This window comes from Aethalodelphis obliquidens, unplaced genomic scaffold, assembly GCF_003676395.1.
Source record: "Aethalodelphis obliquidens isolate GAN/ISIS:26980383/991018 unplaced genomic scaffold, ASM367639v1 scaffold1, whole genome shotgun sequence".
NCBI classification, from domain to species: Eukaryota; Metazoa; Chordata; class Mammalia; order Artiodactyla; family Delphinidae; genus Aethalodelphis; species Aethalodelphis obliquidens.
This window is the reverse complement of record NW_020837945.1, coordinates 68,698,223-68,723,633: the sequence shown is the minus strand read 5'-3', so window position 1 is coordinate 68,723,633 and position 25,411 is coordinate 68,698,223.

Below are 25,411 nucleotides of genomic sequence, written 5' to 3'. Positions count from 1 at the left end.
CATGGTCAGGGGAGAGCAGGCAGACTGGGGTTGGAGCGTGGGTACGGTAGGCCCTCCTGGGGCCTCAGCGGACCCCAGTTTGGGGATGTTGCATAGACTGAGATTCCGCCTGGACATTGGGCACTGGCCGGATGGGCCCTTTGAGTGGGGAGTAGTCTATGTTATGGCCTTGAGAGCTGGGGCGCCCCTCTCCTCATCGCACAAGGCTGCTCAAAGTGGGGAGAGTCTGAGGGGCAATTCACTTAAGAAATGAAGTTGGCACGGTAACCCCCTTTTCTCCAGAACCCTTGGGGAGTACGCCATTCCGTGTGGCCTGCTTTTCCAGGTAATTAAGTATTTATGCTGCATTTATTATTATAACTATTTCTGATGGAAGTCTTCCTAAAATATGTACTTTGTCCACTCCTTAAATAGTTACTGATACAATGTAACCTTTTCTGGGTAACTCCAGCCATCACTGTGTCAGTTACTGTCTTCTGCTATAATACAGGGCAGACATGCTTGGGGGTTGCAGGGGTGTTTGCTCCTACATGAAATAGTCCAAGTACTGGGTTTTTTGGATAACTTACTCATACTTAAAAAAAATCATTTTCTGTCTTCTTCCTTGGTTAATAGACTGTCACTTGTCACTTCTCAAAGTTATCACAGCGCCTGCCCAAGCAGCTCTTCACCTCTCCCACCCCTATCCCACCACCAGTTCTAATTTGCTATTTCTAAACTGCATGAGCTTGGCAACTATATTATTAGAATTTGTGGAAACTAACAGTTATCAGGTACTTAGAGATAACCTGAGATGATCACTCATGGGTAAACTTTATGAATGTGAGCGCATAGTCTAAGTGCATTTGTTTTGTCCCATATAGGGTATCTTTTTGGCTATTTCTGGGTTCTCAGCTGTGCTATAGAAGGCTAGCGTAAATACGCATTCTTTTTTATTCATTCAAAAACGGTCAGGTCCCTGGAAGGGAAGAGAAAACAGTTGATTGGTTAAGTATTGGAGGCAACATCCTTTATTATTTATAATTCGGGTGAGAAAAAAATATTTTTTAATCAAATTAAGAGGATAAAGACAAGGTAAATACTTTTTAAAGTTAGAAAAGTAAATTTAAAATGTTACTATCTTAAAATTAGTTGTTGTTGTTGTACATAGTCCCTGAGGGTCCTCAGCAGCTGGCGCTGGAGGGAAGGAGGGAGGACTGGGAATGGGCCGGCCCGGGCCTGCGGCTGGTATGGGGGTGGAAGGTGGGTCTGCAGAAGGCCCAAGTTCATGACAACAGTAGCTGCCAGTTAGTGAGCACCTGGCCAGGCCAACTCGAATGGGCACTTGGCTCACGTTATCTAGTTCTCATGTGATACCACGCCCCTAGGAGCAAAAGTTCTCGTCCTCATTTTGCATGGGGTTTCAGAGAAGAGGACTAACATGCCCACAGCCGCAGAGCTCAGCTCCGAGTGAAACAGCTTGAACCAAGGCCCGTGTCGGTACGGTGGGGTGGGGGGCGATTCAGGCAGAAGGTGCGTGGATTTCTGTGCCTGGCTACTCGCTTGTCTGCCTGGTATGTGGCCTGATTTACAGGGACTGAAGTCCTGAGTCTTCCTACTGGGGGCCATTGTCTAGGCCCAGTGCATTTAGAGTCACATGTCCCTTGAGCCACCTGGGGTAGGGGAGACTGGTGGCCTCCCACAAACACGAAAAAAGAGCTTGTTCTATTGGGGGAGTGGGATAGGTAAGGGCTGTGTGTGTGTGTGTGTGTGTGTGTGTGTGTGGTGTGTGTGTGTGTGTGTGTGTGTGTGAAACAGAGACAGAGAGATGCAGAGCAGGGTAACAACAATGTTCTCTGCCTGGGGGTTGAGAGCCCTGGGTTCAGACTCCACTTGGCCGCTAACTCCTGGCTAACCGACTTGAGGCCAGCCTCGTGCCCTCTGGGCCTCGGGCAACCCGTCATAAGCTGAGTGAGCTGGAAATGGTTTCCTTGGTCTCTCTAACTCTGTGGTGTATGAGAATCTCAAGGAACGCGCCCTCACCTGTGATACCTGCAGACAGCAGCCCGTCTTCACCGCTCCTCAGACTTTCTACAAACCCGACAGATTTTGTCGTACCTGGAACTCACAGAATTTTCCACTCAAGGTTTCTCTGAGGAATAAAATCTTTACTGCACGCATAGCTTTCTTTCTCTGATCATAAAAGCTATATATATCCTTTGAAGAAATCTGGAAGATTAAAAAAAAGTCTAAAGGAGAAAATGGAAAATCACCCTTAATTCTACGCATTTTGATACTTCCTTCTAATCATTTAAAACTGAAATTAGTATAATACAGGATATTCTGTTCTGTAACTTGCTTCCCCCATGCCTGCCACGACATAGTGCATCTTTCTTAATAATGTGAAGCAAATTGGACCTGAGGAAGAGGTGGAGCTGGCTGCCCTTCAGCGGCCTGTGTCAGCAGCTGCGCTTCTGAGGCCTCTGGAAACCTGTGGCCCTGCCCTTAGCCTCGGAGTCCTGGTCTGCCAGGACTGACCGTGACAGAGGTGCCATGGCAGGGACCGCAGGGGCACCTGGCCACCCGTTTGCCTGCAGGGCTATGGGGCAAAGCCCTGTAGCTGCAGAGGGAGCTGTTCACACATAATCTGCATTGAGTGGCGCCCCCTGGAGTTGTGCAATGAGAGGTTGTACCAAAGCCCGAGGGACTGCCCGTGTCACTCCTGTGAGTTAAGAGGAGCCCTGGGCCCTGGCAATGGCTCAGCACATCTCACAGGGCAAGGTTATTTCGGTTGTGCTTCCATCCTGTGGTCTTTGGACCTTGGGAAGGGGAGCTGGGGGGTGGGAGCTGGGCTGGAAGAAGGAGACCAGGGATAGCCCCGGTGGGGTTGTTCGGGGGCGTTGCTGCTTCTCAGCCTCCTGGGCTGGGTGGAGGCTGCCTCCTCTCAGGAAGGACATACCCATCTTCCGCCCTCAGGCCTCAGCCCTGGGGTCTCTCCCTCCTGGGTGGGAAGTCAAAATTGTCATTTATAGTCTCTCTTTCCCAAGAGATGATCTTTCACTTTGTTTTGTCTGAGCTGCACTTGCTGTCCCCTGTAAGGCCCTCAAGGACATCTGGAAGTGTTTAGACAGTCTGTGGTCCTCACGCAGTGGCCCCACGAACTGACCGGCAAGGGTGGGTTGGGCCTAGTTTAGTGGCCCAGCGGCCCCAGGGGTGGCACATGCTTTGAAATTCTGAGAATGTAGCTCGCTTTTCTCATCTCAGACCTACATACTTTGGCTTCCTTTCCCATCCATATCCTCCCATCTCACCCACCTGGAGGGATCAGTGTGCCTGTACATCCTTCAAGCTTCCGCGCACCCCGGCCAGTCTGTTTGGGCAGCTGGTCCTTGTGTGCAGGTGCACGGGGCGGCCCCCAAGCCCCTGGAGGGGCGAATGGGAGGTGCACTGGCCCCTACCCACAGCTGGATCAGCGCAAAGTGCTTTAGTGTTTGCTTCTGCTTTTCCAAAGTCATTCCAGGGAGGAGAGGCAGCTCGAAATGCCCCCTTCATGCCCCAAGTCTCTGTAGCACGGTTGAAGGTTGAACAAATACTCTCTTCTCAGGTAGAGATTTTAGGGGACAGACCACAGAAGTGAACCTTCGTGGATGCAAACTCCAGCCTGCTGTCCTGAGCAGGTGAAGGGGAGAGAAGGAACAGGACAAGTCCATTCCAAGGATGTGGCTGGGTGGCCTCACCTTGATGGCCCAGGACCACCAGGGGATTATGAGGAGGGTGCTCTACCCACATCCACAGGAGTCCAGGACCAGCCCTCGTTCCGTGCTCCACAGCACCTCTTAATTCTCTAAAGCAACTTTGTATCCTCCTTTGTGTCTCAGCCCCTCGGAAAAATCTAGGGAAGGCTATTAACCCTCCCTGCAGGGAAATGTACCATTTTAGGGAGACCTGGGCTCCTGAAGACCACCTATACAAGCCTCAGGTAGAGCCCCTGCTAACCAGATCTCACAGAGAGGCTGGCCCTCCGTGGCCCATTCCACTAGCATGCACGTGGGAAACAGGCTTGAAGATGCAGTGGGAGACCTCGCGAGTAAGCACTAGACGGATGCCCAACTGGGTGGTCAAGCAGATTCTGAAGGCTCCTCTGCTTCTGCCACAATGACAGCATTCAGGGACCACCAGCTCCCTCTTCTTTCCCCCTTTTTCTAAGCAGCATAAAAGTCAGGCTTGGCTGTGAGCTGTGTCTGCTGGGGATGAGCAGTAGGGGACGGGTTCTGTTTTCTGAGCCGATGGTTCAAACTGTCTGTCCAGCTTCCCAGCCTGAGACTGAAGCTGGAAGCTCGATGGCCCAGGGATTGGCAGCCACCCTAACCCCCATCACCCAGGGCCACCTGCTCTGTCCCAGTGTCCAGACGTCTGTAGGACGACTCCCCAGGCCCCTCCCCTGGCTCTGCCCCCATTGTACACTCCCCCACCCTGGCCCGCTCTTGGGGAAGGACGCAGGCCATTTTGGACATCTGTGTACCCTCCATGCAATTAGGTTCCGGTCGTATTCACTTCACACTGGAGTTTATCCTGCTCCGAGCCACGGACTGAGAAGCACTTATTCTGGGAGGGTTGATTGACCCTGTGGTCAGCGAGGGGGAAAGTTATAGGTTTTTCTAACCTCAGGGTTAGTGTCCCTCTCATCTGTTTGTCACATGCCTCTCTACATGTGGTGCTGTGCTGGGGGCGTCACCAAGAGCAAGAAACAGATGTGGGCCTGTGCTGGACTGGAGTCCTGGCTGTGGTGTGCAGGGAGTGTGTGTGTGTGTGGGGGGCGGCTAGCTGTCTTTTGTTTGCTTGTTTTTAAGATTTAATTTTCTTTATTTTTGGCTGCGTTGGGTCTTCGTTGCTCTGTGCGGGCTTTCTGTAGTTGCGGCGAGCGGGGGCTACTCTTCGTTGCGGTGCGCAGGCTTCTCATTGCAGTGGCTTCTCTTGTTGCGGAACACGGGCTCTAGGTGGAGGGGCTTCAGTAGTTGTGGCTCACAGGCTCTAGAGCACAGGCTCAGGAGTTGTGGCGCATGGGCTTAGTTGCTCTGCAGCATGTGGGATCTTCCTGGACCAGGGATCAAACCCGTGTCCCCTGCATTGGCAGGCGGATTCTTAACCACTGTGCCACCAGGGAAGTCCCCAGTTAGCTGTCTTTTATGAAAGCTCTCCATGTGCAAAAGGACCCTACTTGTATTGGGGAAAAGGGACTGAAAGGCTTAGGGACAAGACTATAAATCTTAGCCCAGAGGAAACTCTTTAAGTTGTGTTCCTAATTTTTCTGAACCAGTTCCCTTCCCCTCCAGGGCCATTATTTCTTGCAAGGATTTGCTAATGAGGTTCACAGTTTTATCCATATCCTCCTCCCCAGAGTAGCCAGCTGGAGCCCTCCCCACTGTCTCTCTCTGGCTTCCAGTTCTGTGTCACCACTGAGCCCTCATTGTTTGCAGATGAATTTCCTGCCTCCCTGAGGACCCCTCAACCCCTGTGCCTCTCTGTCTCAACTACCTCCTGGGTGCCCTTCCCAGCCCCGACCTTCTCCTGCCTGGGGTGCTCCCTCCACTGGCCTGGCCTCTGTTCTGCTCTTTCTCCATCATTTCTAGTGTCATTCAGCCTCTGCTCCCTCAGATGCTGAGTGAGGACACAGGTTCTCCCGTATCAAACCCACCCTCAGTCTCTTTCAGGCCTCCACCTCTCACGTTCTCTCTCTTCTCTGTTACCACCAGCCCTCTCAACGGGGGAGCTTTCCCTAAACTCAGCAATGCCCCCCCCACGATGAAGGAAGCCCTTGCTTCACATATTGGGGTCTTCTGGCTACCATGTGGTCGAGCCCCCTCAGCTGCTGGTCTCCTGCCTCTTGTCAGCCCGGCCCCGCCTCCTTCCTGACACTGCTGGTTCTCATTCCATCTTCTATCTGGACCTGCGGTCCTCTCCTTCCTCCTTAACACTGAGGTGTTTCCCAGGCTCCGTAGCGGGCCCGCTTCCGGCTGATCTTGCCAGCCTCTGTGATTCAGTTAGTTGTCCCTCATATCTGTCCCTTTGGCCCTGATTTCTCTGGAGATCCACTCGCAGATCTCAAGCTGTCTGTTGCTCCCAGGCTGTTCTCAAATACCTATCGTGGTACTGCCTGATGCATCCACCCCACTTTCCCGACAAGGCCAGCTTCTCTTCTGCATCTTGTTTTCTGGCATCACCCTCCCCTGGTGCCCAGTTGAAAACTGGGAGTCATCCTTGACCACGCCCTCTCCTTGCCTCCCACTTTCACCTGGTCATCTGGTGCTGATGGTTGGGACTCTGAAAACCCTCTCGCCCTTCCTGCACCTCCCACATCGCCTCCGAGCCTGCCCTGCTTAGCCCTCATCATCTCTCATCTACCCCACTGCAACAGCCTTTTAACGGGGTACCCTGACTTGGCTGTTTCCCTCTTTGGCGCACCTTCCACACAGCTGTATTACGCTGCATTTCCATAACTCAGGACTGAGCACATCACTTCCGGGCCATTATGGCTCTGCATGTTGGCTCCCCCCCCAGCCCCCATCTGCCATGCATAGCTCCCTCTCCAAGCTTTCTTGGAAGGCTTTCAGTCCCTCCAACTGCTTCTTGTTCAGCCACTACTCATCTGCATTCCAGAATCCAAGTCAAACTTCACCTCCTCCAGGAAGCCTTCCTGGGCCATACCCCAAGTTGCAGGGTTAGGCTTTTTCCTTCCTTCCTTGGGACCCCTCTCTGACCACATTCACCCAGCTGTTGTGCCCTCCTGGTTCTATTTCTCTTTCTCCCCCTAGACTAGGTGTGTCTCAAGATCTGAGATCGGGCTTTATTTATTGCTGATTTCTCCAGCCCTAGCAGAGTGCCCGGCCTGCCATTGGCCTCAGAACATGTTTGTCTAATTAATGTTGTATGAAGATAAATTCTCACTTGCATCTGCTGATAGACCTTTTTAAAGGAGGTTACTATGTCACTTGGTTTGAATGCCCCATATTTGTGACTGGGCTGGGCTGAGGTCAATGTCCTCCTCAGCTTCCCTCAGGCTTCCTCAGCTGTCCTCAGGCTTCACTCTGCAGGCTGTTGGATTTGCATGTTCTTTTATTCTCGCCTTCGGTTTGCATTTGGTTTACCCCCAGCCTCCTGCATGCTGGTCACATCCTGGGCAATTAATCCATACTTCCAGATTGATAAAGTTGGCCAAATTGATTTTTTTTCCCCTGGCTAACTTCCTCAAGCCCAGGCATTTTCTGAGAATGTAGAAGAGGTCTCGGAATCCAGGCTCATTTGAATAACAATGTACTATCAAATGGGCTAAAACATCATCAAGGAGGAAAAGTATTGAAAAAAAAATATCACCTAATGCATTTCAAAGCCTGATTCCAGTGATTTTCAGATTCCCGGGATAGCTCACAACTCACAAGCACAAATAACTAAATCTCTATATGCATATGTGTGTGTACCTCCATCCTAATTCTATAGGTTGTGTATATACTTTAATTTTGTGGGTTCTGGTTCCACTGACTATAGGACACAGCCTTGAGCCTGGTTGATGTTTTTTTTTTTTTTTTTTTTTTTTGCTGTACGCGGGCCTCTCACTGTTGTGGCCTCTCCCGTTGCGGAGCACAGGCTCCGGACGCGCAGGCCCAGCGGCCATGGCTCACGGGCCCAGCTGCTCCGCGGCATGTGGGATCTTCCCGGACCGGGACACGAACCCGTATCCCCCGCATTGGCAAGCGGACTCTCAACCACTGCGCCACCAGGGAAGCCCCTGGTTGATGTTTAATCAATTTTTGTTGAATGAATGAACAAACAAACAGACTAGAGCTTGAGGGAGTATCTGTTTCTCTCCTTGAAGATACGGTGATTTCTCAAGGATCCTAGCGCGTCCACGAGCAGTGCTGGGTGATACTTCTGGCCGCCTCCTTTCTTCTGGAGTGGCCATTTTCCATTTCCTGCTGGCTTATGACCTTCGGTCACTTATCTGGTGTTGAGAAGGCCCAGCTGGGCCCCTTCTAGAAGTCACAGGCATGGGTGGCTGGCAGGCAGTGTGGGAAGAAAGTTTCTATAGCCTGGAAAATCAAGGAAGCTGGTCAGGGGCATTTCTTAAAGGTCCTTGGAACTGCCCAAGGACGGTGGGCTGCCCCCCTTAAGGGCAGATTTAGGCCCAGGGCTCTGGAGCTGTGCCTGGGGAGTCAGAGTATGGTGTCCATATAATTTAGCATCAAAACCAGGACCCTTTTGGCAGTTAAAGGGGAGGGAACACTGAATAATTGCTCCAGAACATTAGGCATAAACCAGGACTGTCCTGGGCAAATCAGAACAGAGGGCCTCCTGAATGGAAGACAGGCCTGCTCTGAGAGCTCTTCAGTTCCATCCAGAGGACACCCCAGGCAGACTGGGGCATCACGGGCAGTGTGGCGGGAAGCTGAGAAGCTGGCGTGCGAGCTGGAAGCCTGTGGGCGTCCTTCTCCCTGGAACTCAGGGTTCTGACAGAACGCTAGCAGGTCTCCCCTCCCACCCTGTGCACACCTCTGTCTCAGCAGCTAGGTCTCCAGAAAGTAGAGGAGTCGTGATTTCTGGCACTGACACTGCATGTCTGGCTGGGGCTAAGTGGGACTTATTTATAAAAGGTTTTAATAAAATAAGCCTTTTGGCTCTATTGACATTCCCTCTCCTTTCTCCACTGCTCCCCCACCCCTGCCTCTCTCTCTCACACATACACACACACACACAGACACATACACAGATTATAACCCTGGTCGTGAGCGTGTGTGTGTGTGTGTACGTCTGCGACGGACATTTTTTGCCCCTAGAAGGACGTGCTCTCGAGTGGAGTGCAGCGCAGGCTCCAGGGTGACCTCTGCGGGAGGGGCAGCTAGCTTGGCTCCAGCGTCTTGCTTGTTTGTTTGTTTACCGGGGCTGTGGGGGGGGTGCGGAGTATAAGGAGAGGGACCTGTGTTCACATTGTTCAGAGGCATCTGCTGTTTGCTGTAACTTGCCAGCCAGGCGGAGCTGCTGGATGGCTGGCTTTGCAGTGTTCCCTGTAAATATTATGACTTGGAGGAGGGGGCGGGGTCCCAGGGACTTCAAGGAGACTGAAGGGCTGGTCCTGCACTTGGTGGCCGCGTCTCTGAAGTCCTATTTTCCACTCCTTCTTCTGAGCTGAGGGTCACAGAAGGAGTGGTGCCTTTAGGAGCAGCAGGGGGGCCAAGATGGTTATTGGTGGCCTCTCTGCTCCTTAAATTAGAAAAGGTGGGGCTCACAGCTTGTCCCAGAGCCGAGCACCAGAGCGGGAGGTTGGGAGAGAAGAGGTGCCCTTGGGCTTTGGGCCAGTTCCTGTGGCTTTAATGGGGAGGGGCAAAGAAGGAGCAATTTCTTGGGCAGCGAATTTACATGGCCCCTGGAGCTTGGTTCTGGGGTCAGAGAAAGGGCAGTGCGTGTGACAGTGGGCAGGCTTTACAAGGACACACCTGGCTTCAAGTCCCAGCTCTGGCCCTTATGCACTGTGTGCCCTGAGGCAAGGCTCTCAGCATCTCTGAGGTAATGTATGGAAAGGGCACAGCCAGTGATGGCGCAGATACAGCTGGTGTGGTCAAGGGCTCCAAAGGCCATCTACGCCACCCCTCGTCCACAGGTGGGCCACACTTGACCCTGCCCAAGGGAAGAGGCAGCCTTCTGTGAGGCACTCATGCTCCGGGACCAGACTCCGTGACTCAGTGTTTTAGATTTCCCTTGGTTGGACGGCTCATCCTCAAGTCCAACCAAATTCCTTGATAATATGTACTGTTGAGCCGTCCTGCTCTGTTCTCAGCGGGGACAGCTGGTCCCATCTGCAGCTGCGGTCTAAAGGCTGTTTATTATTAAATCTCCCTCAGGGTCTTTTCTTGGGACCTAGACACCTCTGACCCGGGAGTCATATGGTCACGTGGTTAATACTATGTAGTGGGGCCTTACTGGGTTCAGAACTGCAGGGAGTAAAGGATTGACAGATTCCCTTCCTCTCACAGGGCGGGAAGGAGAATTCATGAGGCCCACGGGGAGGAAGGGTGTGCGTGTGCACACGTGCATGTGCACGGGCGCCTGTGCGTGTACATGGTTGTATGTGCACGTGCATGGGTGCATGCATGCATGTGTGTATTTTCTTGCCCTTCTGTGTGGCCCCATAGTGTAAACCTCCCTAGCTGACTTTAACAGGAGCCTTTGCACAGGGAGCTGTCCCTGCTGCTGTGGAGCCTAAAATTAGCCCCGTGGGCAGGCACTTTTCCATCTGGCTTTCCTCTCCCTAAAGAGCTTGTCCATCTCCAGAAGGTGGGAGCCTGGAGCTCAGCTGGGCAACCCCATCCCACCCTGGTTTTGGGGCAGAGCTGTGAGCATCGCAAACTTCCCTGGAGACCAGAAGAATCTGTCTCCCCCCTCTCATCCTTGACCGATGGCTGGTAAAGCCAAAGGGGGAGCCGAGAGTGGGCCTGAGAGCTTGCCGAGTGCAAGGGTCGCGCCGACCCACTTCACATCCCTGCAGCAGCAGCGGGCTGGGCTGCGGAGGGGACGGAGGGCTCCTCCCTTCCTTCTGTCACACACTGTGGCCATGCGTGCCCCTGACTTGGCTTTGCTGAAGCCCACAGTCCTGGAGGCAGAATCAGAGGCCCCCAGATGCCTCACCAGCGACTGCCTTTCCCTTTGCACTTTCCACCCATTCACAAAGCCCCATTTCCTGGGCAAGAGACTTCCCGTGTATCTGTGCCTGAGCGAATGCGGCAGACTAGGGAATGCGGCAGACCCGGAGAACCCCCTTCCCTCTCCAGAGCGGGGCAGCACTCGGCCACCCACTGTGCATGATGGTCAGTGTCACCTGGTAGCAGCATCAGACCCTGGGGCGGGTGTGGAGGAGGCCGAGGGGGTCAGGAGGGAGGGCAAGGTCCAGAATGGTTCCGTGTGCAATTGAGTCTTTTAACCTCATGATTGTTCCTCGACTTTTTGTTATCATGGCAAAATATAAATAACATAAAATTTGTCACTCTAACCGTTTTTAAGTGTACAATTCGATGGCATTAAACACATTCACCATGTTGTACAGCCATCACCCCCTTCCATTTCCATACCTTTTTCTATACTAAACAGAAGCTATATGCCTGTTAAACAATAACTCCCCATTCCTCCCTTCTCCAGCCCCTGGTAACCATTATTCTACTTTCTGCCTTTATGAATTCTACTGATTTTAGGTACCTCGTGTAAGTTGAATCATACAATACCTGTACTTTTGTGTCTGCCCTAGTTCACTTAGCATAGTGTTCTCAGAGTTCATCCACACTGTAGCATGTGTCAGAATTTCATTCCTTTTTAAGGCTGAATAATATTACATTATGTATATAGCACATTTTGTTTATCCATTCATCCATCCATGGGCGTTTGAGTTGTTTCCACCTTTTGGCTATTGTGAATAATGCCACTGTGAACATGGGTGTACAAATACCTGTTTTGAGTCCCTGCTTTCAATTTTTTTGGGTATATACCCAGAGGTTGAATTGCTGGATCAGGTGGTAATTCTATGTTTAATTTTTTGGGGAACTGCCACACTCTTTTCCACAGGGGCTGCACTATTTTACATTCCCACCAGCAATACACAAGGGTTGCAGTTTCTCCACATCCTTACCAACACTCTATGCTTTTTAAAGTCTGGATTAAGTGCAGTCCAGCTTAGGGACAAAGGGATAGGTATGATTTTAGAGGACTTTTCTGACTTGAAAGGGATGTTTGGTCCTCTGTTTGGGGAAGGATATCGGGGTAAGGGTGTCCCGTGCAGAGGTAACAGCCAGAGCAAAGGCCCTGGGGTTAGAATGTGCCTGGTCAGTGAGGGAAGGAGAAGGGTGTAGACTGTGAAAGGCCTCAAGACCACTGTCATGACTTGGCCCTTCCTTTTACTCTGAGTTGGATGAGAGCTACATTTATTAGCACTGTTAGCACTTTATAATACAGTAACTCGTTTAATCCTCATGCTAACCTAGAAGGTGTCCCCATTTCACAGGAGACGAGACTGAGGCACAGTCAGGTTCTTCCCTTGGGTAGAGATGAAGCACCACGGGAGGGGCACCATGCTGTTTGCACTTCTCATGGGGGAAGGATGGGATATGAGGAGGGCCCGTGGTGGTGACCCCATGCCTGGCACTGTGGGTATGTGCCCACCCTAACTTTAGGGAGTCGGGCCCCTGTGGGGCATCCTGACTCCAAGAAAGGGAGCCAGCAATGCTCGTGTTTATAAAGAGGGCAGGTGGGGGGCAGTTTGCAGCACGTGGTTTTGGTTGGTAAGTGAACTGACAAAGCTAACCTAGGTCTCCCCTCTTCTCTCTGCACTCCCCACTCTGGGGCCCAGGATTCACAGTCCCCCAAATGCTGCTCAGACCTTGGCTTTGCTTGACAGGACCAGAATCCTGTTGAGGGCAGAGGGTAGTATAGTCATTTTCCCACCCACCACTAAGCTTGTTCCCCATTTACCTGGCTCCCTGTAAATGTTTGTGGTTGGTAATTATACCAAGGCATTGGTCGTTGTAACCGGGACTTATCTGGCTTATTTTTTCCTGGGAAACCGAAATGTACTCAAGCCTGGATTCACTCTTTCTGAGAAGAGAGGCGAGGGAAGTCCCCTAATTTCTTCTAATTCGGGAATTAGTCCTAACTAGGAGAGTCTGGCCTATTGATGGGTGAGGAAATTCAGACCCAGATGTCTGGCTGTGTCCTTTGGGCTAAAAGGACCTGGACTTGAATTCTCACCCTGCATTTAATATTTTATCTGCGTGTCCTTGGGTTGAGTTGGTTTCTCCTTTGAGTCTCGGTTTCCTCTTCTGCAAAAATTAGGGTAATCTGTTCAAGTTGCTGTAGAGACCTGGGGTAAGATACGTGACAGGAAGGAGAAATGCAGTTCTAGGAACGCTTTTAGCCCGGAGTCTCTCTGCTGTTCAGACAAGGTCTGATCAGAAGTTGGCGGAGACCTGGGGCCTCAGGTTGGGCTTCTCAACTTTGCCGTTGCCGCTCCGCCCCACCCCCCGCCCCGCTCTGAAGTCCCCATGTCTCTGAGCCCCCGTGAGGCGACCCTACCCTCACCCACACACCCTTCCCACACTCTGTGCTGTCACAGAGCTGTTCCTGACAGCCTCCATTGTCTGCCTCGCCCACTCTCTTCTCACACCTTCTCCCCCCACCTGCCCCATTCCCATTGCCCCCACTTCCAAGCAACCCCCCCCCACCTCGCCCCCCAACAGTAATTGCTGTCCTGGAGTCTCCCAGAGTTCCTGCAAACCCACCTGCTCTGTGGGCCTGCAGCCTCTCCCCTCCTGCCCTGTGTCAGTTCCTTTCTTACCTCATAAGACTCCCCCTTCCCAGAGCGGAGAGACTCAGTGCTATTTCAAACAGGCAGAGAGAATTGCCTCAGAAGTCCTCCGTGAGGGGAGCTGATGGGAGGTCTCGACCCAGGGAAGCCAAAGCGTGCCCCAGGCTCAGCCTCCTGGGGGTCTCGAACATTCCCCACCGCACCCCTCGTCCTCTCTATCAGCCCTGCCCTCCAACACCGGAACTTCTGCCAGCAAGAGACCTGACCTTCTGCCAGCACTACGGTCAAGTGCTACGAGTGGTCCTGTGTCCCTCGGCTGGAGGTGGTGGAACCTGTCTGTGAGAGGGTGGGCGAGTGAAGCATGTAGGAAAGTAAACATTTGCGCCTGATGCTCTTTCCAAGGACCATAGGACAATAGCCAGTACCAGGAATTCATTTCACCTGGAGAAGTTCAGCCTGAGTTCCTGGAAACCGGGGACGTGTACCCTGAAAACGAGAGTGTGGGACAGGGCATTGACAACATGGGCCTTTTTGCAGAGTCAGAGGATGGCCAAAGAGAAGGAGCGGCCTTGGAGCTTTAGAGGACTTTCTCTGTTGATAGTAACTGATGTCGTGTTCATCTGAACATTATTCCTCCCCCTCCTCTTGAATCCACACACTAACCCTCGGCCAGTGGAGGATAGGGTGGAGTTGGTGCTGGGCATCTCCAGTTTACCTTTGGGGAAACAAAGGCACGAAGAGACACAACTAAAGACATTTGGCCAGTCAGAGCAGCCCTCGGCATCTCTGGCAGATGACAGGGATAAGAGCCTCCCGTTTCAACACGGTAGTGGGGCTTCCCTAGGACAGTGTCATGCTGCCCTCCTGCAGGATGGGACCAGCTGGACCTTCCGAGGAGTGAGGTCAGGGTGATTGGAGCAGGAGGGCGTGGTCTCCCCACCACCTCAGTCCTTCCGTAGCGACTCCCACACCAGTCGGGAGGACCACATGCTGATCTCTGCCTGGGGCGCTGTGCTCTGGGAAATTGGGCTCCTAGTCAGCGTGTCATCTTGGGATAGGAGGCTTTGTCCTCCCAGTGGGGACATGGGGCCACTAGGTCAGTGGAGGCTGCAGGGCTCTTCAGGACTCTGGACAGAATTAGCCCTAGTTGGGGCCACACAGCAGTGTGGAGATGTGCTCTCCACGTCATTCTCTTTTTGTGGGTACTTGGGAAGACTGTGTTCCTGAGCCTCCCTCACAATTAATTTGGGGCGACGTGACTGAGTGGTAGCCAGTGGAATGTGGGCGAAAGCCATGTACAGCTCGATGTGTACCACCTCTGGGCCTGGTCTATGAAAATACCCAGTGCCTTCTCTTTGCCCCTTCCACAGGGACCTGACATGGACCTTCCACATGGTCCAAATGTGGCCTGTATCACATTTTTTATGAGCCAGAACTCAACTTGTACGGAGCCAAGTGCTGGAGTTGCCGGGGTGTATTTGTTCCTGTAGCATAGCCTTGCCTGTTCTGACTAACACAGCAGCATATTAGAATCAAGGGGCCTGATGTAGTCCTGCTGTCCTGCTGCCTGAAAGTGTGATCTGAGGCGCTGAACCCATCTCCTCATCTGAAAAAGTAGAGCGTCAAGCCCTCTCAGGGTCTGAAATTTGGAGAGGCTGTGAAGATCAGAGTTGAGTAAACATGCTGGAGAAGGAAGGTTTCCTGGGCTCAGGGTGAAAAGAGGCAGGGCAGGTGGCTGCTATGCCCAAGCTGTTTCTCAGCTTCATCCTCAGGTGGAATTATGGATGGCTCTAGCTTTGGAGAATGCCCAGCTCGTAAGTGATTTGATTTTCTTGTCCATTCATTCATTCATCCACTCATTCATTCATGCACAGTTTCTTGAGCATTTATTACATGCCGGGCACCATGCTAGGTGCTGATGTTTCGCTGGTGAGCAGACAGGTCCTACCCTTATGGGGCTCTCACTCTAGTGGGAAAGTTGTACACTGATGAGAAATCACACTGGTAATGGTAAAATTCCAGCCGTACTCGACACAAAAGGGAGAGAGACATGGGCTTTGGTAGCTGTTGGGGGAACGTCACTTTGGGAGGTCAGAAAAGGCTTTTCAGAGGAATTGGATATTTGGCTGCAATCTAAAAGAAGAGTAGGAGGGGGAACTTCCCCGGTGGTCCAGTAGGTAAGACTCCGAGCTCCCAATGCAGGGGCCTGGGTTCTATCCCTGATTGGGGAACCAGATCCCTCATGCATGCTGCAACTAAGAAGTCTGCGTGCCACAACCAAGAAGCCCACATGCCACAACTAAGAGCCGGCGTGCTGCAGCAAAGATCCCGTGTGCCACAACTAAGAGCCAGCACAGCCAAAACAAATAAATAAATGAATATTTTAAAAACTAAAAGAGCAGTAGGAGGTAACTAGGTAGAGAGGGGTGGGAATGGGGTTTTCTTGGGAGAGGGACCAGCATATGCAGAAGCCCTGTGGCCAGATGGAGTGGAATTGAACTTAAGGTAGTGATGGCAAGAGGTGATGTGAGATGAGGCTGGAGATGCAGAAGGAGGCAGATGACACGAGCCCAGGGAGCTGAGTTAGGAGACTGGATTTTATTCCAAGGGACTTGGACGTTATCAGAGTTTGAAGTGGGAGAGGATGTGTAGTTTACACGATCAAATTTGTGTTTTGAAAAGATCACCTTGGCTGCTGTGTACAACTCCAGTTCTTGTGTGTTCTGCCCTCGTCAACTGCAGGTGGACAGGTTATGTGTGGAGGGCGGAACATACGTATGATTTTAGAAAGCCTTCAATCCAAGGCTGCCTGCTTCTTGGTGGTGCACATCTCACCCTGGACTACCTCAGCACAGATTAGACGTGTTCCATGCTTGAAACACCAGAGGATGAAACTTCCCCAGGGAATGACGGGAATTCACCAGAAGCAGATCCTAATTCTGCGAAGAATGCTGGTGGAGAAAGGAACTATTGTCTAAAATTAGGCTTTGGGAATATTTGAGTGAAACTTCTTCCTGACCTTTCCTTGCTGAGGGCTTGGTGCTGGTTCCTCCCTCCTGCCTGCCCAGACCTCTCTTTTCCAGCCTCTCCTCATCCTCTTAGCTCACCCGGCCCCCTCTGCTCTGGAACTAAGGATGAGGGGTTTATTGTTACTTATTTTTTTGTTTTTTATTTTTTTTGCTGCACTGCGCGGCTTGCGGGATCTTAGTCCCCCAACTGGAGATTGAACCTGGGCCCCGCCGAGTCCTAACCACTGGACCACCAGAGGAGTCCCCATTGTTACCTATTTTAGACCTCCCTGGGCATCCAAATAGTGGGCAGACTGGCTATGGGCTGATCGTGATTTTCACTTAGCAGGTTATGTCCTGAGGCCTCGAGTAGAGGAAAGGCCTCTAGGAACAAGTGTTCCCTCCTCCTAATGAGACATTTCTCAAAAACATACAGCCTGGACTGGGAAGCCCCAGGCAGGAAGGACTTACAGTCCTCAGAAGAAATTCTGATTTCTCTTCTGGAAGTGCCAAGGTCCAGAGCCTGCCCCTGGACCCCTTAGCTTAACTGTGACCCCCTGTGCCACACTCTTGGCATTTGCTTGCTCTTCTATCCTGTGGGCCCCCAAACCAAAGACCACCTTAGCCACAGTCCTGCTGAGACAAGCAGAACTGCCAAGCAGTCCTTGAGTCTCCCCTCACCCCACTGTAGCCCCTTGCCCTGGAGAGCAGGCAGATTGAGGAATTCCAGGTCTGCAGCACACATGCCCCCCAACAGCCATGAAGGAAATCAACTTTCGGCTTAAAACCCCTGTACCACTATCACCATCATGACTCCCACCACCATTCTGAAGGCTTTGCATGGAGCCCAGCTGTGGGGCTCTGCTAGGCTTCCTCACTGCGTGTGCCTAAGAATCGCCAGGACAGACGCTGATGTGGATAGGTGAGCAAGGTGTTCGCTTCTTGGGTTTAAACAAGGCCTTTGAAGTCACCCTCCCAGCCTCCCAGCTGTCCCCTGCTGTGTGAGTGCCCTGTCCAGCTTCCCCAGATGCCAGAGTGCCCGGCACACAGGGACCCCTCAGTTAACACTGAAGGATGAAACCAGCTCTTAGAATGGCTGGCCTGCCAGAAGCCTCCTGTCCCTCTGACCCCTCATGCATTCTTGGGGCAAACCCTTAGCTGCAGACATTCTTTCTCAAGAAAGCAAGATGGCGCCTGCTGACCTTGGGTTGTAAATATCCTTCGTTCTCCAGATTTCTCTGAAAACTGGGAACAGAGGGGCCTGTCCCAGATGGGTGGCTGAGCCCAGAGGGGAGTAGGCTGGAATGGGGTGATGCCTTGACACTTGACCGTCAGGGCCCAGAGTCTTGAGGAAGGACACCCTATGCAGAGCCCTCTGGCTGAGATTACTGGCAGCAGGACCTGGGAAAGCTCAGTGCCTGGTTTCTCTCTGTTTGTCGTCCACTGAGGGAAAATGAGAGTGTGCTTCCTTCTTGGAGGCAGAGCTGTTTATATCTGCAGGATCTTGACACATATGTGCATGCTTTCACACGCACAGCCTTGGAAATAATAAGTCCCCCACTTTGGACTCCATGGCAGTGAACAGACACTAACCAGATCCTGTCCGTTTCCCCCGGGGATAGATGTGCTTCCCTGGAGAAGGGACTCTGGTAGAGGTGGACGTGTCATTGAGATGGGGCCTGTGGAAGGGATGAGGGAAGGTGGGAGCTTCGGTCCCCTGGAGGGTAACTTGTGAAAACCTGGGCTGCAGGTGAAGGTTAGGCTATGTGGGAGAAGAACTCAACGAGGAGAGAGACGGCAGTGTCCACTCTGTGGACAACTCACAACTCTTCAGACTGAACCCGTTATCTGCCCCATACTTGGTGCCTTTCTCAACTTCTCCATTCCTGTCAAGGGTCCCCTAAACATTTGAGTCTCCCTGAGGCTTGGTATGGGTTTGTCCCAAATTTTGCCAATACTTTCCTCATGGACTCTCCTGGATTCAGCTCTCCGCTCCAGCCCCATCCTGTTCTCGTCTCCCTGACGTAACAGTATTCCTGGCCTGCAGACACAGGTTCCCAGTGGATGCTGCGGCTCCTCCCTTTTGCCATATCCGTGCCTCTTTGCAACTGCCGACAATGTATTCTTCCTTCTTGGGGGCCAGGTAGCATAGTGGTTAGCCACGTCCTAGCTGTGTGGACTTGAGCACGTTGCTTAACTTGGCCATGCCTCACAAGTCTCCTTGTCTGTAAAATGGGAATTCTAATTGCACCCACCTCATAGGATTGTCCTGAGGATTATAGGAGGTTATATCTGCACATTGTAGTCATTCAATAGACAGTAGTTGGTATTAAAAATCATTTCATCGTGAAACTCCCCCCTCCCCCACCAACCTTCAGTGGCTCCTTATTGCTTGTGATCCCAAGACAAGCTTTCCATCCTGGTAGACCTTGGTTCACACCTGGGCCACAGCTGGGTGCAGCATTGTCACCGGTCACTCTCTGATCCTGCTGGGCAGTCTCTTCACCGCCCCAGCCATGCCAGGATTTTTCCAGGGCTGTCACTTTCATCTGAAAGTTTCCAGGGCTGTCACTTCATCCCCTCCCCATCCAAACCCTAGTCAGCTCCCCACCCAAACCTCGCCCCCCTCCCTGAAGCCTGTCTTGGCCTCTGTGGCCCACAGAGGTGTTTGCAGTCTAAACCCAGCCATCTTGCTCTCCATCATCTATTCCTGTGATTTCTCCCGTGTCATCCACCTAACTGTGAGCACCTTGAAGGCAGGGGCCACATCTTGAAGGTCTCCAGCCTGTCTCATGGGGCCAGCCACGGACTGATTTGACTCCCCTAATGTGGAGAGTTGGGAGTTGACCATAATGATCAGTAGAAACGTGTCCATCAAATATAGGGAAGTCCTGTCCAGATTTGATAGGGGCCAAAAGGTCAAGAAATGTATCCTAAAGTTCCCAAGTGACCATGCAGATGAAATGGGATTGGACTCCAGCCCAGGTCCTGTATTCCCTCAGCCCTGATCCCTTGTTACCTAGGGGCTCCTGGCTTCTTGGCCGAATTCCACAGCTCAGCAAGTGGCAGAGATGAAAGCAGGGACCAGCCCTGCAAGTGCCTGCAGTGGTTTGTTTTGACAGGGCGATTCAGCTCACTTGGCTTGTGCTAGCACTTGAGGTGCTCACCAGGACTCCTGCCCCAACTCCCTCCCCAGGGCCCTTCAGGGCAGGGGGGTCACTGCCGTGAGACCATGGGGTTGGGGTGGGGAGATCTTGTGCCCCCTCAGCCCTCATTCTCCCAGTCCCAGTCTGGCTGCTGGAGCAGCCCAGCTGAGACTGGTCAGCTCCGAGAGAGTCCTCTGTCCCTCTGAGTGTTCATCCAGTTAGCGCCATTAAGCTAGGAAGCCAGAGGCATGGATAATACCAAACAGCAGAGGATTTCTAAATGCATTTGATAGTTTGGAATGCACTGGATGATTTGTAGCAGACTTCCTCTCTTAATTATTTTGGGCTCATGCTGAGGTCAGATCAGTCTGTATTCCTTGTGTACATATCGCTGCCTGGAAATGGCTGTGGTGAGGACGAGCCAGTCATTCCTTGATGTGTTTTCCCATCCTCCTGCCCACCCAGCATTTATCAAGTACCTGTAGCATGCTAAGCACAGCGTGGGGCACTGAGGCTCTGCGAGATATGGTCCCTGTGCCCAGAGAGCAGCCTGGCTGACCCTGGCTCGTCATCTGCTGTAGATAATTCCCACAGTGGATGAGCACCTGAGCTCACCAGGAGAGAACAGGAGGCCGAGTGGTGCAGTGTCCACCTTTCTGAGCCCCTCTGCCCCAGCCTCTGCTTGTCAGGGTTCAAGCTGCTTGGGGTCCAAGGTGGCTTTGCCAGACTCTGCTTTCTGCTGTAGCTGTGGCCCTTTTTAAGAGAGCGCAGTTGACGAACATCCAGACTTGCAAAGCTGATTTATTAGGGGAGTGGCCCTTTGCTTCAGATAGGGTGCGCCTTAGGCTACCTTACCACGGCAGCTCCCTTGGTGCAGACGTTGAGCCACAGGGGACTGTCACATGGCTCTGTTGCCAGACACGAGCCTGGTTGGGCTTTCCTGCCCTCACTGCTGGCGTGGGGCAGGGCGGGGGGGTGGGGGTTGGTGGGGAGGCAGGCTGCTATGTTCTTCTCCTCTCTTGTTCTCACGCTCTGTCACTCCAGGCACATGCACGTGGCCGGAGAATGGAGAGCATCTGGTATTGCTGGCTCAGGTTCCACTCCAGAATCCTTTCCGAGGACTCGGGCTCTCTCCATCCACGTCTGAGCCCTGGGAAGGACTCTGCTTCCCCCAGATGAAGAGGAGAAAGGACTCTCCTGGCTCCTCTCACCCGGGGCCCTCTCAGAATGGGAGTACCGTTCGGGGGGTTGGTATCCTGCCCCACAGGGCATCGTGATGCTTTTCCAGATCCCGTGGTATTCCTGGGAAATGCCCTCTCTGCCTGTGTTCTGGGGGGCAGAGCAGAGTAGTGCTGCCCAGTCTTTGGGGAGAGGTGAGGAGGACCAGCCACGACGGGGCTGGGGCTGGAGCAGGTGTGAGCAGGTGGGACTGAGAAGGCTTGGTATTCTAGCAGGGAGCATGGGGGTAAACCGAGGCAAGAGAAGAGGCGTTGGACTGGCATGGCAGCTCACCTTTCAAGGCTCCTGGACGCACCCCAGGACAGAGAGGCAAAGTCTGCAGGATGGTCATCCGATGGTGCTGCTGGGGTATCAGGGACCCCTCCGGGACCGGGAGGGCGCTGAGCTTGAGTGCACTTTTCTCCACCAACTCAAATAATTTTTTGAAGAAAGAAAAGAGCTTGGATTGTAGAAGGGAGGGAGGAAAAGAATGTCTACGTGTGTATAATGGAGTCACTTTGCTGTACAGCAGAGGTTGGCACAGCATGGTAAATCAACTGTATTTTAATAAAAAAAATAAAATAAAGTAAAATTCAAAGAGAAGGAGGAAAAAGGGCTCAAAGATGAGAAGGGAACCACCGGGCCAGGGGTCCCAGGCCCTCTTTCTAGTCTCACTACAGACCTCAGAGACTTCGCTGCCCCACCCTCTCAAAAATCCCTCATTCTTCCCCAAGGCTGGCTGAGGAGCAGCCCAAGGCCCAGCTGCTCCCGAGGTGAGGCCCTCAGGCACCTTTTGCTTTCCTGTGCTTCACTGTGTGGAAATGCCGAGTGACCATGAGGCAGGAAGCTAAGGTTCAGACGCCTCTGCTGGTGCATGCCTGACAGTTTGCTGAGAGCCCCCTGAGAAGAGAAGCTTTGGTCTTTGCCTTTACTCCCACTCAAGGCCTGTCGTCGCCAGGCTAGAGCCTGCAGTGGCCACTGGACAGAGGAGAGGAGCTCCCTTCTCCAGCTCCTCTCATCCCCTGCCCCCAGGGCTATGGGAGTGACAGCCTTGCCCTAGCCCTTGCCTGGTCCTCCAAGCGTGGGTGAGAGAGGCCAGGCTGCCTGTGCACAGGGTCCTGAGGCTCCAGACTAGACTCTCGGGCGGTTGGCCACGTGTCCCTTTCCCTGGGAGATGCTCTGAGAAGCACTCCCAGCCCCGTTCCTGGTGCCTGACAAATACTGACCGATGTTCTTATCCTCCCCACTCCACTCCCCGCGCTGGGACTGGGCATAGATGGGTCGCGGTTCTCAGTTTCTCGCTTTCACTATAACTAAACCAGGTAGGCGGTGGGAGAATAACTGCTTTTCTGACATTTTATATTATTACCCTGTTTAGTTTATCGAGAAGTTTATTTAGTTTATTTAGTTTACTTGAGAAGTAGATAGTATCTCCCTATTTTCTAGGAGAAGAATCTGAGGCGTTCTAAGGTGAAATGACTCAGTCTGCACCACTCATCTCATAAGTAACTGAGCCAGGACCTGAACCCAGGTCTTCTGATACCAGGTGCCGTGTTCTTTCCCACACCATGCTTCATCTCCTTGAGATAACGCAGAGCCCGTTCCTTCTTTCCTCTGGGCCTCCGTTTCCCACCTTGTGGAGTACAGCCACTCTACTTCCTCCTGCCCTTGAGAATCCAGCCAGTCTGTCTGCTTTGTCTCTGGTCTGGTTTCTGGGCTCAGGCTCAGTTCTTGTCAGGACCACTGCCTCGGAAACCGTCCACTGGTTTTGAAGTGGGCTTCCCATTTTCACACCTCCCATCCCATCCTGCCTTCCCTCATCTTCTGTGCTCTGCGTGTTGTGGTTTCTCCCTTCTGCACTGGAGGAAGTGATGGGAGAGGAGGGGGAAGGACGGGATCAGGCTGTCATTGGACGCTCCAGTCTATGGACCTCTGCTGTTTGCAGGCATGTTAGTGTAACAAAGAGACACCAAGATACAGTCACTTTCAGAAGATGAGAGATTCTTCCTTTCTCAGGTAGTAGTCCCAAAGTGACCTGGTCTGGTCCCATGAGGTTGCTCCACCACTCAAAAGGCCATTATCCTCACTTATATCATCAAAGCTGCGTTTGGGGGCTATCCATGTTCCAGCCTAGAAGAAAGTGAAAAAAGGTGCTGGTCCAGGTAGGGCAAGGGGCTTGTCTGATGGTGGAGAGGGAGATGGCATAGAAGTTGCACACATCACTTCTGTTCACATCCCTTTGACCTGAACATAGTCACATGACCACACCTAGCTGCAACGCTGGCTGAAAAATACTCTAGCTGGGCAGCCATGTGTCCAGCTACGGTGTAATGTTTTGGAAGAAGGGGAGAATGAATTTAGGTGGACAACTAACAGACTCTGTCATGGCCCTTAAAATTATTATTTTTTTCAATTTAGTTCTTATTGGAGTATAGTTGATTTACAATGTTGTGTTAGTTTATGCTGTACAACAAAGTGAATCAGTTATACATATACATATATCTATTCTTTTGCGTTACGCGGGCCTCTCACTGTTGTGGCCTCTCCCGTTGCGGAGCACAGGCTCCGGATGTGCAGGCTCAGCGGTCATGGCTCACGGGCCCAGCCGCTCCGTGGCATGTGGGATCTTCCCAGACCGGGACACGAACTCGTGTCCCCTGCATCGGCAGGCGGACTCTCAACCACTGCGCCACCAGGGAAGCCCTATTCTTTATATAGGTCATTACAGAGTACTGAGAAGAGTTCCCTGTGCTATACAGTAGGTCCTTATTAGTTATCTATTTTATATATAGTGGTGTGTGTATGTCAGTCCCAGTCTCCCAATTTATCTCTCTCCCTGCCCTTTTCCCCCGGTAACCATAAGTTTGTTTTCTACATCTGTGACTATTTCTGTTTTGTAAATAAGTTCATTTGTACCATTTGTTTAGATTTCACATATAAGTGCTGTCATATGATATTTGTCTTTCTCTGTGGGACTTACTTCACTCAGTATGACAATCTCTAGGTCTATCCATGTTGTTGCAAATGTAAAATTAATTTTTAAGTAAAAGGGTTAATCCTAATTATCTACTCTAAAGGGACTTGGTGGGAGGTGGTAGTGTGATAATCTATAGTCCATCAGATGGCCCTCGAGCTGAAAGTACGTTTCTGGGGTTTCAGTTTGCAAATGAACATTTGCTGCACTCTTTCCACTAGGCGCTTTTTATAGACTTGCATCAGTAATGGTTGAGTTTAATGGCTCACCCTTTGGCACCCAGGTCATGTCTCGTGAGGAAGAAGACTTAACTCTTTTTAACTCTTTCGTCCCAAGAATTGGGCTCTTAGTCTCAGTGCCAGCCCCAGTCAACCTTTCTACCTCTCGTTAGCAGGACAGCTGGGAGTAAGTGGCGGCCAGGGCCAACTCTTGGTTTTCTCTCTGGGAGGCTGAGTCACATCACAGAGAAGGCCCCTCCCACCGAGTCCTAGGATGTCAGGGCCCTTGTGAAGCAGCTGAGAGACGTGGGATCGTGTTCTCCTGTTTTACATAAGAAGAAACCTCATGAGGCAGCCCAGCCTGTGCGGAGAAGGGCAGGCCCTGCAGTAATCCAGGTCCTTACGGTTTATCCAGCCTTTTCACAAGCTCATTTCCACATTATCTCATTTCTCCTCCCAGGTCCGGCCTCCAGGGATTTCCCAGTGATCTGCTCAAAGCCAGCCAGCTAGGCAGGGGCCCATCAAGACCACACGTGGGTCTCCCAGGTCCCAGCCCAGCAGAGCTGTGCACCCGCTCACAGGGACACACAGACGTGCTTCCTGGCTCATCTGTCTGGTAGAAACCGTCTCCAAGCCCTTAGCGGCCACGGCACGTAGTGCCACATTCATTTGTCCATCTTTCTCGGCCTTATCTGTGTTCTATTTGATTCTAACTCAGGCCTTTGAATTCCCATGGATGGGGTCCTGTAACCCCCTCTCCTGCCTTGTGCTTGGTGCTCAGCGCCAGAGGCAAAGATGGCTGGGGGTCTGGACTGTCTTCTGACGTGAGCTGGAATAGTCAAGGCCTTGAAAGTACCTTGTAGCCCTCAATGTCCTTCTCATCCATTTATTCGTTTAATAAGTGTTTATTGGTGCCTGATACGTATCAGCCTGTCCTGGAGGATGAGGATGGAATAGTGAGCAGAAGGAGGCGTGGCCAGCCCCTGGAGGGCTTTTATCTAGTTCTCACCCCTCCCAGCCACTCCGGGCATCGCTAGACCAACTTGTACTGCTTTACACCTGTGATGTGTTTGCATTGGCAAAGTCAGCAGGCATCCAAAGCTCCATTTCAGAGCTGGCTCTGGAGCTCATGTGATTTGCCCAAAGTCACAAGGCCAGCAAAGGTCAGTCCGGGTCCCCTGACTCCCAGCAAAGCACTCCTTCCATGGTATCTCCAGGCAACCTCTGGGGTAACGTCTGGAGCCCCCTGAATCCCTGCTGTGGTACCTGACGGAGCTGGGCAAGCCTGCCTTGTCCCGAGCAGCTGCAGGGTGACCCTCCATCCTGGGTCATTCACAGGGTGCCCAAGCCTGCCACACAGACAGACACAGCCCCATACATGTTCTGCGCTCAAGTAGAGGTTAGGTAAGCAGCGTGGCGGCAATTTTACTTTCTCTTTAGTGTTTCTTTCTTCCTTCCAAATTCAGCAGACCTAAAATGGGCCCCTGGAGGTGAGGACTGGAGGGAGGGAGGAGGTGTGGGTAGGGAAGGCA